General features: G+C 46.9%; 1 protein-coding gene across 5 annotated transcripts in view; it reads right to left on the minus strand.

Annotated features, from left to right (window-relative positions):
- The window catches only part of RANBP10 (RAN binding protein 10), a 66,633-nt gene that overhangs the window by 45,388 nt on the left and 4,263 nt on the right, over positions 1-16,982 (minus strand). The window contains exon 2 of one of the 5 annotated variants that reach the window (XM_089903220.1): positions 4,973-5,080. The exons of 2 other annotated variants lie outside the window; for them this stretch is intronic. The gene's annotated coding sequence lies outside the window, so the exon portion shown is untranslated. Of the gene's footprint in view, positions 1-4,972; positions 12,115-16,982 lie in introns of those variants that run through there. 2 more of the 5 variants (XM_089903219.1, XM_089903218.1) reach the window with 2 other exon arrangements.

Consider the following 16,982-nt stretch of genomic DNA (forward strand, 5'->3'; position numbering starts at 1 on the left):
GTACTAACAAACAAATTCAGCAAAGTCACAGGATACAAAATCAACACACAAAAAGCAGTTGTGCTTCAACATAAACACTGAACAAAGGAAAAAAGAAATCAAGAAAATAATTCCATTTACAATAGCATCAAAAAAAATAAAATACTTAGGAATTAACTTTACCAAGAAGGCAAAAAGCTTGTACACTAAAAACTAAAATGTTGCTGAAATTTTAGAAGACAGAAATAGGAAATTCCCTGGCAATCCAGTGGTTAGGACTCAGGGCTTTCACTGTTGGGGCCCGGGGTTTGATCCCTCGTCAGGGAACTAAGAACCAGCAAGCCATGCGGCACAGCTAATAAATAAATAAATAAAATTTTATAAATAAATAAATTTTCAAAAAGACACAGGGACTTCCCTGTTGGTCCAGTGGCTAAGACTCCACACTCCCAATGCAGGGGGCCCGGGTTCGGTCCTTGGTCAGGGAACTAGATCCCACATGCTGCAAATAAGACCCAGCACAGCCAAATATTTAAATATTTAAATAAATAAGTAAAAAGAAACAAATAAATGGAAAGACATCTGTGTTCACGGACTGGAAGACAATATTGTTAAGATGTCAATACTACCCAAAGCAATGTACAGAATCAATGCCATCCATTTGGGAAAAGAAAAGTTGGGGACTTCCCTGGTGGTGTAGTAGTTAAGAATCCGCCTGCCAATTCAGGGGACACAGGTTCGATCCCTGGTCTGGGAAGATCCCACATGCCGCAAGCAACTAAGCCCATACTCCACAACTACTGAGCCCACGCATCACAACTACTGAAGCCCGGGCGCCTAGAGCCCATGTTCCGCAACAAGAGAAGCCACCATAATGAGAAGCCTGTGCACCAAAATGAAGAGTAGGCCCCGCCTGCCCCAACTAGAGAAAGCCCACGCACAGCAACGAAGACCTAATGCAGCCAAAATAAATAAATTAATTAAATTAAATTAAGAACCCAGAAATAAACTCTCCTATATGTGGTCAACTGATTTCAATAAAGATGCCAAGACGATTCGATGCGAAAGTGATAGTCTTTTCAACAAATGGGACATGTGGATATACAAATAGATATACAACTGGTGCTGGGACAATTGGATATCCACATGCAAAAGAACGAAGTTGGGGGCTTCCCTGGTGGCGCAGTGGTTGAGAGTCCGCCTGCCGATGCAGGGGACACGGGTTCGTGCCCCGGTCCGAAAGGATCCCGCATGTTGCGGAGCGGCTGGGCCTGTGAGCCATGGCCGCTGAACCTGCGCGTCCGGAGCCTGTGCTCCACAATGGGAGAGGCCGCAATAGTGAGAGGCCCGCATACCGTAAAAAAAAAAAGAAAAAGGATGAAGTTGGGGCTTCCCTGGTGGCGCAGTGGTTAAGAATCCGCCTGCCAATGCAGGGGACACATGTTCGAGCCCTAGTCCGGGAAGATCCCACATGCCATAGAGCAACTAAGCCCATGCGCCACAACTACTAACCCTGCGCTCTAGAGCCCACGGGCCACAACTACTGAACCCTGCGCACCTAGAGCCCGTGCTCCACAACAAGAGAAACCACCACAATGAGAAGCCCGTGCACTGCAACGAAGAGTAGCCCCTGTTCGCCACAACTAGAGAAAGCCCTCGCACAGCAACAAAGACCCAACGCAACCAAAAATAAATAAAATAAATTTATTAAAAAAAACAACAAAAATAGAAGGAAGTTGGAGACCCTTACCATACACCATATGCAAAATTAACTCAGAATGGATCAAAGACCTAAATGTAAAACCTAAAACTATAAAACTCTTTGAAGAAAACAGAGGAGAAAAGCTTTATGACATTGGAATTGGCAATGATTTCCTGGATTCTTTGGACACCCAAAGCACAGGCAACAAAAGAAAAAATAAATTGGACTACATCTAACTTTTGTACATCAAAGGACTGTCAACAGAAAAGCAACCAAAGAAATGGGAAAAATATTTGCAAATCATATACCTGATAAGGGTTTAATATCCAGGATATACAAAGAACTCTTACAATCAACAACAAAAAAACAAGCAACTCTATTAAAATGGGCAACTTGAATAAACAAGAGATACACATGGCCAATCAGCACATGAAAAGATGCTCAGCATCGCTAATTGTTAGGAAACACACATCAAAACCACAATGAGATACCATTTCACACCCTTTAGTATGGTTATTATCAAAAAACCAGAAAATAACAAGTATTAGTGAGGATGTAGAGAAACTGAAACCCATGTGTATTAATGGTGCAGCCACTGTGGAAAACAGTATGGCAGTTAATTATATGGCAATTCAAACAGAATTACCATAAGATCCAACAATTCCACTTCTGGGCATATACCCAAAAGAATTGAAAGCAGAATTCTAACAGGTATCTGGACACCCAGATTCATAGTGGCTTTATTCACAATCAGCCAAAGGTGTATTAAAAAGAAATAACAAGACCAAAATGGAGTTATCTGCCCCTAGGACAGCAAACCAAGACTTCACTACACATCAACTATACCCCAATTTAAAAAAAAAAGTAGGGCTTCCCTGGTGGCGCGGTGGTTGGGGGTCCACCTGCCGATGCGGGGGACGCGGGTTCGTGCCCCGGTCCGGGAGGGTCCCACGAGCCGCGGAGCAGCTGGGCCAGTGGGCCGTGGCCGTTGGGCCTGCGCGTCGGGAGCCTGTGCTCCGCAGCGGGAGGGGCCGCAACGGTGAGAGGCTCGCGTACCGCAAAAAAAAAATTAGGGCTTCCCTGGTGGCGCAGTGGTTAAGAATCTGCCTGCCAACGCAGGGGACCCGGGTTGGAGCCCTGGTCTGGGAAGATCCCCACATGCCGCGTAGCAACTAAGCCTGTGCGCCACAACTACTGAAGCCTGTGCACCTAGAGCCCGTGCTCTGCAACAAGAGAAGCCAGGACAATGAGAAGCCCATGCACTGCAACAAAGAGCAGCCCCCACTCACCGCAACTAGAGAAAGCCCGCACACAGCAACGACGACCGAACACAGCCAAAAATTAATTAATTAATTAATTTTAAAAAAAATTAATTGCACTTTGAACCTCTCTCAGGAATGTGACCTTTAAACAATCAATCTGAAATTTCCTGATTAGCACTACTGAGGTAATCTGCATGATAAAACCCCACCATTCCCTTCCTGCAAAAGATGTCCTGCCTAAAACAATCCTTTCTTTTCTTTTGCTAATAACTTTCTTGCCCCACCCTCCTTCTGCCAGATAAAAACCTTTCATTTTGTACAACCCCTTGGAAGGAGTATCTCTCTACTTGCTAAATGCGATGTTGCCCAATTCATGAACCCTTGAATAAAGCCAATTAAATCTTCAAATTCACCAGTTGAATTTTTGTTTTTTAACGGGTAGAAAGTTTCTGTTGATGAGTGGATAAACAGAATATGGTATATACACACAATGGAATATTATACAGCCGTAAAAAGGAAAGAAATTCGGCCAAATGCTACAACATGGATGAACCTTGAGGACACTATGCTAAATGAAATAAAATTCATAAAAACAGAAAGAATGGTGGTTGCCAGGGTCTAGGGGGAGGGGAGAATTGGGAGTTATTGTTTAATGGGTACAGAGTTTCAGTTTGGCAAGATGGAAAAAGTTCTGGAGACAGATGATGGTGATGGTTGTACAACAATGTTAATGTACTTAAGGCCACTGAACTGTACACTTAAAAATGATTAAAATGGTAAATTTTATGTTATGTATTTATATTTTACCACAATAAAATAAATGAACACATATCAGAACAACTTTAAAAAAAAAAGGTTCAAGCCCACTACCACCAATTATAACATTTGTTATTACATAAAGTCTTTTCCTCTCTTCAAGCTTGGTCATTTAGGGTCCAGGGAGATAATATCTTTACCTGCCTTTTCCAAGGTGTCATCTCTGGCCAAAAACCCAGCATGTGAATATGAGTTTATCTGGTTCTGATATCTCCCAAACATCAATCCCTCAACCCAGACAAACAAGGACAATAGATGGAGTCTAAGTCTGCAGGCTCCAACCCTACGTCTCGTGCCACAGTGGGGAGAACAGGTGCTGTGTCTGCTGCCCACCTCAGGATGCTGGGGCTATGGGCCGGAGCCTCCAGCCCTCAGAGGAAAAGCAAGACTCAAGTGCAGTGCTGGGCAAATAATGGACATTCAACAAACGCCTAGGGTTCATCCATTCACAGGTTGGTAAAGAATTTTATCACCAAAGTCACAGGCTCTCTCCCAGCCACATTTCAATGGGAACCTCAGCTTCTAGGTGGTATGAGGTCATGACAGAGCTATATGACAGATAAGTGAGCTCTGAACTCAGCCACAACATCCCCAGTACTATTCTCCCCTCTTGCTGACATTGGACTTCAGCACTGTGAAATTAAATGACTTACAACAACAGACCTAGTGACATAACAGGCACAAGGGAAGTTCACTTCTCCATCCACTCACAAAAAATCTAGGTAAGACCTGAGGTTTCCTCTCAATCACCAATGAGGGGACTTTCCTGGTGGCACAGTGGTTAAGAATCCGCCTGCCAATGCAGAGGACATAGGTTTGACCCCTGGTCCGGGAAGATCCCACATGCCGCGGAGCAACTAAGCCTATGCTCCACAACTACTGAGCCTGCGCTCTGGAGTCTGTGAGCCACAACTACTGAAGCCCACGTGCCTAGAGCCTGTGCTCCACAGCAAGAGAAGCCACCGCAATGAGAAACCCGCACACCGCAATGAAGAAGAGCCCCCACTCGCCGCAACTAGAGAAAGCCCGCCCACAGCAATGAAGACCCAACACAGCCAAAAATAAATAAATTTATTAAAAAGAAAAATCACCAATGAGTAACATGTGTAGTGCCTTGCCAGGTCCTGGACTGATGTGGTCGCAGCTCTCCGATAGGCTGCCATGAATGAGGCAAAACAATAAGGAAAAAAAACCCAAACCCAAGTATGTTCACCTTTGGATCTAAGAAGCAGGAAGAATGATGTTAAGATGCTGCCTCCCCTCCGTTGATCTCTGGTGGCACTTGAAAATGAATGGGTTGTTTGCTGCTGTTGGGTCCTTGCTAAAGTTGTAAAAACAGGTGTGATAAATGTCTCTTCATAGAGGCCTCTGTAGTCACCCATTCCACAAAGATCTTCTGTGCCTAGTACAGCGCTGGGGACACAAGGGTGGATTCCCTGCCCTGGAACAGTTTCCAGTGCCAAGTCAGGGGTGGGCCAGAGAATCAGGGTGCAATGAGTGGGGGGTTCCCAGAGGAAGCGAAGGCTGAGCCAAGACCTAGTAAAGGAGATGAGGGGGAAAAAAAAGGAGCTTGTTCCATGCAGAAGCAACAGAATGTGCTGAGGCGTAGAGGCAAGAAAGCAGCCCCGTGGTCAAGGAAGTGAGAAGAGTTCAGTGTGGCTGGGTCACAGCTTGGGTAGACCTAAAAAGAGCCAAAGCTGGAGCCGGAAACAAGCTATTCACACACAGCCTGCATGTTAGCTTAAGGAGTTTGAACTTCATGGGAGGTCATTGGGAAGCTGCAGAAAGGGTTTAAGAAAGGGCGCAACTGATCAAACATCTGATATTTGAAAAATGGATTGAAGAGGCAAAACTAGAGGCTACCAAAATCATCCCAGTGGAAGATGACAAGGCTGGACAAGGAAAGAAACAGTGGGACGGCAAGATGTGGAGAGAGCCAAGTGTTCTTTAGAATAAGGTGAACTTACTGGGTGGGGGAGGAGCTGCCCAGGACACATCCCAACACAACCAGTCACCAAAGAAAGGGCAATTCTGAGACGTACTTGGAAAGTTTGGAGCCTAAGTGCCTGTCAGTAGCAGCCTTGCTCCAGCTCTGCTCCAAGCCTTTACACTGTGCACAAACAGCTGAATAGGAAACATACCTGTATCAGAGCAAATATATTGGACAAACCCAGACTCAAATCACCTCTTCACCATGTGCCCAAGGGCACATCACTTGGCCTGTCAGAGTCTGCTTCCTCAGCTATCACCATGAATCCAGAGAGCCCTCAGGGCAGCCACTGAAATGAGTGGACAACCCCACTGTCCTCTAGTTCATGCACTGGAGGCTCTTCTAGTATTGGAATCTGGTAAAGGAAAGTAGGCCATCCTTGAAGGCCTGGATCTTGGGACATCTAAAAACAAATGCCTGTTTACATGGGACTGCCAAGGAGAAAGAAGGTGAGCATTTGCTTCCTTCTTGGTAATGGGTCAGGCAATGCTAGGAACACTAACAGACACAGGCTGCCATGGTCTCCTGGGAGGGACGCAACAAGGGCTCTCACTCCCCAAGCTGGTGACAGGCACAGACAGAGCTTAGTTCCCCACACTTCACATCTCCACTAGGGCTTTCTTTTCAAGTAGCAGGATATATCTGAGAAGCTTGGGGGAACAGTTATTTACCCCATAAAATGAGTGAAAGTAAGGTAAACCCATCTGATTTACTCCTTTCTTCTAATATGGTAGCAAAATAGAAAATAGCATTTGTCAGAGAGGTGAAACAGCCAGTAAGTGTAGAGGGACAACAGACGAGCTCTCATGGCAGAGAGGCCATGAGTCGGCCTCTACCTTCTCAGTCTCTACTCTTCACCGCAAAAACCACAACATGGGCTAGAAGAGTGACTCCGCCTCTCTGTCAGGCTCCAGAGAGAAGAGGGCTGGGTCAGGATCTCCCAGAGAGCAGGAGAGAAGAGCAGCAGCAGCAGCAGTGGCCCTCGGCTGACCACACAGCCAGGTCCACCCTGAGGCAGCAGGTCCAAGCCAGGGCCCTGGAAAATGACCAGCCTTGAGAATGGACTGGTCGTTTCTGGGGTCCGTGCTGCCCTCCATCCGCCTCTGCTGACTCTCCCACAAAAGCAACAGTCCGCTGAAACCACTGCAGTCACGCAGAGAGTTGCGAGCATGTTCCAGTCAGCTTAGATTCTTCCTTTTTCTCTTTAGTTTTCCAGATTTTCTACGATTAACATAAATTACTTTGATAATCATAGAAAAATCATTTTCAAGAGCCAGCTGATGGCTGCATACTGAGGAGGTTGCTGGCTCTCACCCATCAGACTCTCCCTGGATTGTACCAGGGCAACATTTCAATGCCAGAGAGACGCAATGAGGGACCTGGTCTTCATGGTCAGCTCCTCAGTATACTCACTTCCCTGAGCCTTGACAGGAGGGCTGAATCTGCATCAGAAGAGCACACCTTCAGAAACAGCAAGAAATGGTCAAAATCCATGCTCAGTAGAGGAGGTGGGGCTCCTGGTGCATCCCAAGCATAACCCAGAGGAGACCCTCAGGAGACCCCGCTGAAGTGACACAGCCTCAGCACAGCTCTAATTGACTGGAGAGTCTTCCATGACCCAGGCAGGCCTAGGGGTAGACAGAGGACAGGACCTTAGAAAGCAGGCCTCTGGACTCTCACACCCTTCGAAGATATACAGCAAGGCCTGGAGGGAGGAGACCACCCCTTTGCTGTAATCCCCCACCTGGTCCTCAGAGATAGCTTGGAGCGCTCCACGCAAGGAACCTCTTTGGCAACAAGTCTGACATTCCCTTCCTGCCTCCTGAAGAGAAGACCCTGAAGAGTTTTAAAGTGACAGGGACACTTTGCGGCAGGGCTCCAGAGACAACATCCCAGACTCTGAAGCCTGGTCTCAGACACTGCAGCCTAACTCAGGACTGTGGGTCTTTGATTTCACCCCACATCTCAGGTTCCCTATCAGAAGAAGAGAGGCTGGACTAAATGGGCTCCTAAGCACCTTTCCAGCTCTGGCCTAGAGACTTCGGTTCTTGGCAGAATAATGTCTGGGTACTGTTGCAAATGTGTTGTACCCAGTTCCAAGACCAAGATGGGGCAGACCCTGGAACAGCAATCAAAAAGCCATCAAGAAGACATCAAAAGAAAAGGAAATTATAGATCAATATACCTTCTGAAGAGAGATGCACAAATCCTCAACAAAACTATAGCAAACCAAATTCAACATCATTAAAAGGATTAATATCACGACCAAGTGAGATTTATGCCAGGAAATCAAGGGCAATTTAACACAAGAAAATCAATCAAGGCACTTCCTGGCGCAGTGGTTAAGAATCCGCCTGGGGCTTCCCTGGTGGCGCAGTGGTTGAGAGTCCGCCTGCCGATGCAGGGGACACAGGTTCGTGCCCCGGTCCGGGAAGATCCCACATGCCGCGGAGCGGCTGGGCCTGTGAGCCATGGCTGCTGAGCCTGCGCGTCCAGAACCTGTGCTCCGCGGCGGGAGAGGCCACATTGGTGAGAGGCCCGCGTACTGCAAAAAAAAAAAAAAGAATCCGCCTGCCAATGCAGGGGACGTGGGTTCGAGCCCTGGTCCAAGAAGATCCCACATGCTGTGGAGCAACTTAAGCCCATGCGCCACAACTACTGAGCCTGTGCTCTAGGGGCCGCAAGCCACAAATATTGAAGCCCGCGTGCCCTAGAGCCCACGCATCGCAACTACTGAGCCCATGCGTCACAACTACTGAAGCCAGCGTGCTCTAGGGCCCGCGTGCCACAACTACTGAGCCCACGTGCTGCAACTACTGAAGCCTGCGTGCCTAGAGCCTGTGCTACGCGACAAGAGAAGCCACTGTAATGAGAAGCCCACGTACCGCAACGAAGAGTAGCCCCCACTCACCGCAACTAGAGAAAGCCCACACGCAGCAATGAAGACTCAATGCAGCCAAAGGAAAAAAATAAAATCAATCAATATAATAAACCGCATTAACAGAAAGAAGGAAAAAGAAAACCACACGATCATCTCAATTGACAGAAAAAGCATTTGAAAAATCCAGCATCCCTTCATGATAAAAACACTCAGAAAACTGGGAACAAAAGGGAACTTCCTCAACATGATAAAGGGCACTTACGAAAAACTCACAGCCAACATACCCAATGGTGAAAGACTGAAAGTTTTTACCCTAAGATGAGGAACAATACAAGGATGTCCACCTTTCACCACTGCTATTCAACACTGCACTGGAAGTTCTACTCAGACCGATTAGACAAGAAAAAGAAATAAAAATTGGAAAGGAATAAGTAAAACTACCTCTATTTGCAGATGACATGATCCTATATCTAGAAAATCCTATATATAGAAAGTCCCAAACAATACACAGAAAGCTTACTAGACCTAATAAACTAGCTAATAAATAGCAAAGTCGCAGGATGCAAAATCAACACACAAGAAGCAGTTTCAATATACTAACACTGAACAATCGAAGGAGAAAATTAAGAAAACAATTCCATTTACAATAGCATCAAAACAAACAAAGAAACAAACAAGAAAAACCCTTAGGAATAAATTTAACCAAGGAGATAAAAGGTTTGTATACAAAAAATTATAAAACATTGCTAAAAGAAATTAAAGAAGACAAAAATAAATGGAAAGACATCCCATGTTCATGGACTGGAAAGCTTAATATTGTTAAGATGGAGAGTATTGTTAATATACTCTAAATTGATTTACAGATTCAACACAATCCCTATCAAAATTCCAACAGTCTTTTTTGTAGAAATAGAAAAGTCAGTCCTCAAAATCCATATGGACTTGCAAGGGATCCCAAGTAGCTAAAACAATCTTGAAGAAAGAACAAAGTTAAAGGATTCATACTTCCCAATTTCAAAACTTACTACAAAACTACAGTAATCAAAACAGTGTGGTACTGGCATAGGTAGACATATAGACTAGTAGAATAGAAGTAAAAGTCCAGAAATAAATTTATACAGCTGAATTACTTTCAACAAGGATGCTAAGTCCATTCAATGGGGAAAGAATAGTCTCTTCAACAATTGGTGCTGGGACAACTGGATTTCTACTTCATACCTTAAATAAAAATTAACTCAAAACGGATCAATGATCATAATACAAGAGCTAAAACCATAAAACTCTTAGAAGATAACATAGGGGAAAAGATTCATGACCTTGGTTTAGGCCATGGATTCTTAGATATGATACCAAAAGCATGAGCACCAAAAGAAAAAAATAGATGAACTGGACTTCATCAAAATTAAAACTTTTATGCATCAAAGGTCATTATCAAGAAAGTGAAAAGAGGGAATTCCCTGGTGGTACAGTGGTTAGGACTCCACACTCCCACCGCAGGGGGCACGGGTTTGATCCCTGGTCAGGGAACTGAGAATCCACAAGCTGCCCAGCGAGGCAAAAAAAAAAAGTGAAAAGACAAACTAGAGAATGGGAGAACATATTTCCAATTCATATATCCTATAAGGATCTACTATTCAAAATATATATAGAATTCCTACAACTCAACAACAAAAAGACAAACAATTATAAAATAGCCAAAGGACTTGAATAGACATTTGTATCGCCAAAGAAGATATACAAATGGCCAATAAATACATGAAAATATGCACAACGTTACTAGTCATTAGGAACTGCAAACCAAAACCAAAATGAGATACTAATTCACACCTAGGATGAGGAAGGGAGGGAGGAAGAAAGAAGGAAATAAGTTGTTGGTGAGGATGTAGAGAAATTAGAAACGTCACACATTGCTGGTGGGGATATAAAATTGTATAGCTGCTTTGGAAAATCGTTTGGTGATTCTTCAAAAAGTTAAACATGGAACAATCAAGCAATTCTTTTTTTTGGCCATACCAAGGGGCTTGTAGGATCCTAGTTCCCTGACCAGGGATCTAACCCAGGCCCCCTGCAGTGGAAGCACAGAGCCCCAACCACTGGACCGCCATGGAATGCTAATCAAGCAATTCTTAAGTGTACACTCAAAAGAACTGAAAAGATGGTCACTTCCCTGGTGGCGCAGTGGTTAAGAATCTGCCTGCCAGTGCAGGGGACACGGGTTCAATCCCTGGTCCAGGAAGATCCCACATGCCACAGAGCAACTAAGCCCACGTGCCACAACTACTGAAGCCCTCGCGCCTAGAGCCCGTGCTCCGCAGCAAGAGAAGCCACCACAATTAGAAGCCCACGCACTGCAAAGAAGAGTAGCCCCCGCTCACCACAACTAGAGAAAGCCCGCACACAGCAACAGAGACCCAACGCAGCCAAAAATAAATAAATTTATTTTTTAAAAATGGCTAAAATGGTACGTTTTATATTTATTTTACCATACATACATACACACACACACACAGTGTCACCAAAAACACCCCTATGGCCCTGCAGGCCAGCATTAGCCTCATCTGGCTTTTCCGGACAAGACAAGTAGGGCTTGGCAGAGCTCAGTGGAAAGCATCAGAGTATCCTGGTCTCATGTCAGGGCCAGAAGAAAGAAGTCCCTCACCATAAGCACACAGCAGATGACAAGAGTGAAGAACACAGAACTAACTCTTTTTACTTTTCATCCATTTCTCCTTAGAGGGAAGGTGGATTTTATGGACTGGCAAGCCCACAGACACTTTTAACAAATGTTGCCAATGATTACGGGACCTGAACTTTTTTTTTTTGGCTGTGCCACAAGGCTTGCGGGATCTTAGTTCCCCAACCAGGGATCCAACTAGGGCCCTGGCAGTGAAAGTGCCAAGTCCTAACCACTGGACCACCAGGGAATTGCCTGAACATTTTTAATTTAAGTTCCATCAATTGAACGTCTCCAGGCTCACAGAGCTCCGGTAGGAAGTGACAAAGAGGAGAGAAGAGACAAGCTCCTCAGCCTCAGGACTGAGATGGCTCTCGGGGGCTGCAGGAAGGTAAGCTCTGCCGTCAAGCCTCTCACGTCAAAGGGCCAGTCACCACTGCCCCGTCCCCTGCCTCAGACCCCCCAAGGAGCTACTGGAATCTCATCGGACAGTTTCCTCTTAACATCTAACACGTAAGCCGCAGCTCGCAAGACTGGCAATCTTGTCTCTGTCAGAACCTGCCCCAGATAAGAAATCAACAGCCTCCACAACAGAGGGGATCTCTGAGGTCGTGGTTACAAAACGGTCCCTGGGAGACATTTCAGGAGAAACACCAACTGACATTTAGGTCTGAAACGAGGGCTAATATTTGATGCTGGGGATTTTACTTCCTGGTCTGACGGACCTGCTTAAAGCCACAGTCCTTCATGACACCAGCTACTGTGTACAAGCTGCTCCTCTAGCAGCCGCACCCCAACCCTGCCCCTCTACCAGGAAGCCACCCAGTCACGCACTGAGCCCAATTCTGTGCAGGCCCCCCCACTGAGAGGAAGGGTATTAGATGAACGGGCCCAACCCGGTACCATCCAAGAAAGAGCAAGCCTGAAGGCAAAGGGACCATGAGACAGGATATGCTTGCAGAGAGGAAGGTGGTTCTGAATGTGGGTCTGGAGACACTCATGCATACACTACCACCAGCACCATCAAAACACCCAGAGAGTCCACAAGACAGGAAGGGGAGGAACAGCCCCCATGAGTGGCCCTAGGCAGCTTATTCACAACCCTGCATTCTGGCTCCTTCCCTAAAGAATCTCCTGGGAAACTCAGGTACCAAGCCTTGAAAATTTCCAGAGCTTACCACATTCCAAAACCAAAGACACTGCCCTTAACTAGAGGGTATAACCAACTGGCACCCCACCTGAACGTGAGAGGGTTCCCACCAGACCCCACATCCCGTAAGCTTTGGACCCCAACCTCTCTGGCCCTGTGTAATTATAAAGCTGGAGCAGAGCTCAGTGTGGACACAGCAAATGCTCTTAGGTACTCAGATATTACCCTTAATTAGTTACAGGTGTTCTCTAGTTACAGGTGTTCATCCAGAAACTGGCCTTGAGTTTGCTGGTTTGTAACTTAGCATCTTTCATTATTCTCAGCACGGGGTCTTATTCAAGTAACCTACCATTACATGGAAACTAAGTCCTAATGATTTTGAAAGCATCAAATTCCATGTAATAAACCCCTTCCTGCTTAAAATATCTGGAATCGTTTCTGTTTTCTGCACTAGTCTCAAATGATATAACATACATAATGGCAATAACCTGGATTTGTTTAAACCTGCATCTCTCTGTCCCTTCTGCTATCTATTGATATTTTTAAAATGTACACCATGTCAGGTGTTACAAGAGCGAATGTATTCCTTTACAGTTTAAAAAAAAATTATAGGTAAAATAAAAATACATTTTGTTTAAAAAAAAAAAAGGCAAGCCTGGGCTTCCCTGGTGGCGCAGTGGTTGAGAATCTGCCTGCCATTGCAGGGGACACGGGTTCGAGCCCTGGTCTGAGAAGATCCCACATGGCACGGAGCGGCTGGGCCCGTGAGCCACGGCTGCTGAGCCTGCGCATCCGGAGCCTGTGCTCTGCAACAAGAGAGGCCACAATAGTGAGAGGCCCGCGCACCACAATGAAGAGTGGCCCCTGCTCACAGCAACTAGGGAAAGCCCTCGCACAGAAACGAAGACCCAACACAGCTAAAAATAAAAAAATAAATTTATTAAAAATAAAAAAAAAGGCAAGGCAAATGTAACTACCAATAAACTCCTCACACAACAGTTGATATTAAAAGAGAGCATTCTATAAAATAGCCCATGCCAATTTCAGACACATGGTTTTGCAGACCAGGTTATAACCAGTTCTGCTCAGCAAACCATCCCCTCTACTTCTTTCCTCTCGGTTCAGCTCTGCCTCGGCAATGTCCTCTAGAAGAGACAAGCTGAGCCCTTGGACCATCTGGGCACAACTGCCCTTCTCCTCTCTCCACCTCTTCTCATCTTAAATTGTCTCTGCCCTGAGGACCAGTAAGTAGGTTTTGTCTCATGATGCAACTCTGACCAAAAGATAGCAGCTGCCTGGTGCATTGTGCAGTGAGAAAACATCTGGGGCTCTGTCTGGACAAGAACAAATGCCGCTATCAATCCGTAACATTTGCCATGCAAGCTGAGTGGACAATGGGGTTATTTGAGCCTTGACACTTGTCATCCATAACCTAAACTTCCCTGAATCCCAGGCCATCTCTAAGGTCCAAGAGGTAGGAGAGGAAGAGAGTGTACAAGGAATGCTAAGACTTACCCCTCCCCCACTTCCCTACACAGTCCAGAGCATCTTTCACTGGCTCCTCCATGGCAGGGGGCTGGGCCCTGTTCCAGCACCAAGTCCCCTTGTCTCATTTCTAGCAAGAGTCACAACCTCACAATTCAATTACAACAGAACACCAAGGATCCTAGAGCTAGAAAGACATTTTATGTGGATTTTAAACAAAATTTCTAGGGAGGCAGAGGAACATCCTTGCATTTTGACACGGTGTTATCCACCCCTCTCCTAGTGATCGGTCTCTTCCTTCTAACCTCTGACCACCCACTCTGGGCCCTTGATTCCCTCCCAATGGTCCCAGAATAGGATGGCACACAGTGCCTGCCATGCAGAGCTGCTGAGACCAGCCTCCTGTGCTCCACTCTGATGAGCTCCCTGCTGCCCCTCTAACAGGGAATCTCCCTTACCTGGTGACTCATCTAGGGAAAAGACCAGGGAATTCCCTGGTGGTCCGGTGGTTAGGACTCTGCGCTTCCACCGCAGGGGGCCCGGGTTTGATCTCTGGTCAGGGAACTAAGATCCCGCAAGCTGCACGGTGTGGCCCCCAAAAAGAAAAGAAAAGACCAAACATTCCCGAGAACAAAAAATAATGGGGGTGGGGTGGGGGAGGGGTAGGCGTGAAGTGAATTTTAGGAATTTCTCTAGAGGCTGATCTTTGACCAAGAAAGTCCCCATTTATGAAGAAAGAAGCCATACTCCTCACTCTCACCTCGAAGTTGGAGCCTGGGTGGTGACATACAGTGGGCAGGGAGGTCTCAGGGAAGCCCAGATGTGCTCAGGGCAGGAACAGGTCTTACCAGAAAAGAGGATGCCATGTGGACTCCAGTCCTCTCACTCTAGGCCAGAGCTGCACCTCAGTACACCCACCCAACTAGACCTGGGCTTTAACCCCCAATACAGGTAAGCAATACAACACTCCAAGCTGCTCCAGAGCCCCAATACACCACATCTCCAGAAACAGTGCAATGTGTTACTAGGGAGAGATGCTGCCCACAGCTCAGCATCTGCCCCTGAGGCCATGAGCACTGGGGGGATGTCGGTGAGAACAGGGCATGATCACTGTTTGTACCTGCCTTGGGCAAAGACAGCACCTACTTCTCAGAGCTGGCAGGACAGGCCTTCTCCAGGTCCACAGATGAGCACCAAATTTCTCAACAGCACTGTACAAGGCACAGAGACTGGAGTGGGGTTCCCAGGGTGAGAGGCCAGCCACAAGCTGTCTCTAGACTGGAGGACCTGCGCTCAAGTAGCTCTGCAAACCAGAAACATGGCAGGTGAGATCTTAACTGGGTGAGTGGATCTCTGAGTCTCCATGAAAAATCATGGACAATGTTGTCTTTCAAATGGGACTTAACAAAACCAGAGTACCAGAGAATACCAGCCACACACAGAGGCCTTTCACCTCCAAGAAGCCACTCTGGCTACCAGTCTTCAACATCCTACCTATGCATCCCACCATACAGGAGAAAGGCCAACCAAGAGAGAGAAGAGACAACTGCTATAGGAAAGCCATGCCCAGAGTCAAGGACCTAAAGTCACTGGCCCAGGGCTTCCCTGGTGGCACAGTGGCTAAGAATCCGCCTGCCAATGCAGGGGACACGGGTTCGAGCCCTGGTCCGGGAAGATCCCACATGCCGCGGAGCAACGAAGCCCATGTGCCACAACTACTGAGCCTGCACTCTAGAGCTCGCGAGCCACAACTACTGAAGCCCACGCGCCTAGAGCCCATGCTCTGCAACAAGAGACAACAAAGAGTAGCCCCTGCTCACCGCAACTAGAGAAAGTCCACACGCAGCAACGAAGACCCAATGCAGCCAATGAATGAATGAATAAATAAATAAATAAATAAATAATTCTTTAAAATAAAATAAAAATAAAGCCACTGGCCTGCACCGGACAGGAATCTCAGCCAGAGGGGCCTGGCTGAACCAAACCAGCAGAGTTTCTTCTCCCCTATCCACTCTCAAAAGTGCAGGCAGGGGACTTCCCTGGTGGTCCAGTGGTTGAGACTCCGTGCTCCCAAAGCAGGGGGCCTGGGATCGATCCCTGGTCAGGGAACTGGATCTCACACGCCACAACTAAAGATCCCGCATGCCCCAACTGAGACCCCAAGCAGCCAAGTAAATAAATAAATAACAAAAGTGCAGGCAGATGCAAAGTCCTCGTATATCGCTACTGCCCTCAGGATAAGCCCAAGCTCTCTGGAAAAAGCACATAAGGTATTTCTGACCTGGCCCCTGCCTAACTCATGCTCTGTCTTCCACGTCTTTGATGCACTGTTCCTTTCGTCTAGAGCGTCGCTTCTCACTTTGTCCATCTGGAACCCTCCAACCTACCCTTCCAGATTCAGCATCATCACCTCTTATATGAAGCTTTCCCCAGACTCTCAGGTACAGGAGGAAGTCCAACCTCTGGGCCACCCTTGGGTACAGCACACACCATGGATGGGCTTTTCCTACACCAGCCTGTGAGGTCATGTGCACAGGCCTATCTGCCTCCTCTCTAGATAGGGAGGGCCTATCCTGGGGCCCAGGTCTGGGCCTGGGACAAAACAATGGGTGCCTCGTTGTCATGTGGAGAATTAATGGATGAGCACATTACTGCCTGGCCAAAGGAAGCTGGCTGCAAGTGAAAGGAAAGGCAGGCTGGCTGTGGCCAAAGGGCCACAGGGCTTGGGCCTGAGCACCAGATGCAGAGGAGAGGAAAGCGTCCGCATCCCACCCCTGCAGCTCCATCCAGTGCTATAGCCCAGGCTTGCTGTTCTTGGGTAGAGCCACTCATCACATGTCAGGAGGCCACCACCGCCGCCACTGCTGGGATGATGTTACAGTCTATTTTGAGGGTCACACTGGAGCATCTGTCAGCCTAGTCAGCCACACCCTCCATGTGTCATCACTAAGAGCTGGAGACACCCAAAGGTCCATGAACTCTGCCTGAGCATGTCATTTCCCCAGGGACCCTCAGTTTCAGGGCCTCCTTGGCTTCCTAACAA

The sequence above is a fragment of the Delphinapterus leucas genome, chromosome 20 (genome assembly GCF_059928025.1).
Source record: "Delphinapterus leucas isolate spDelLeu-1000000601 "Yukka" chromosome 20, BTC_Dleu_Yukka2, whole genome shotgun sequence".
Lineage (NCBI taxonomy): Eukaryota > Metazoa > Chordata > Mammalia > Artiodactyla > Monodontidae > Delphinapterus > Delphinapterus leucas.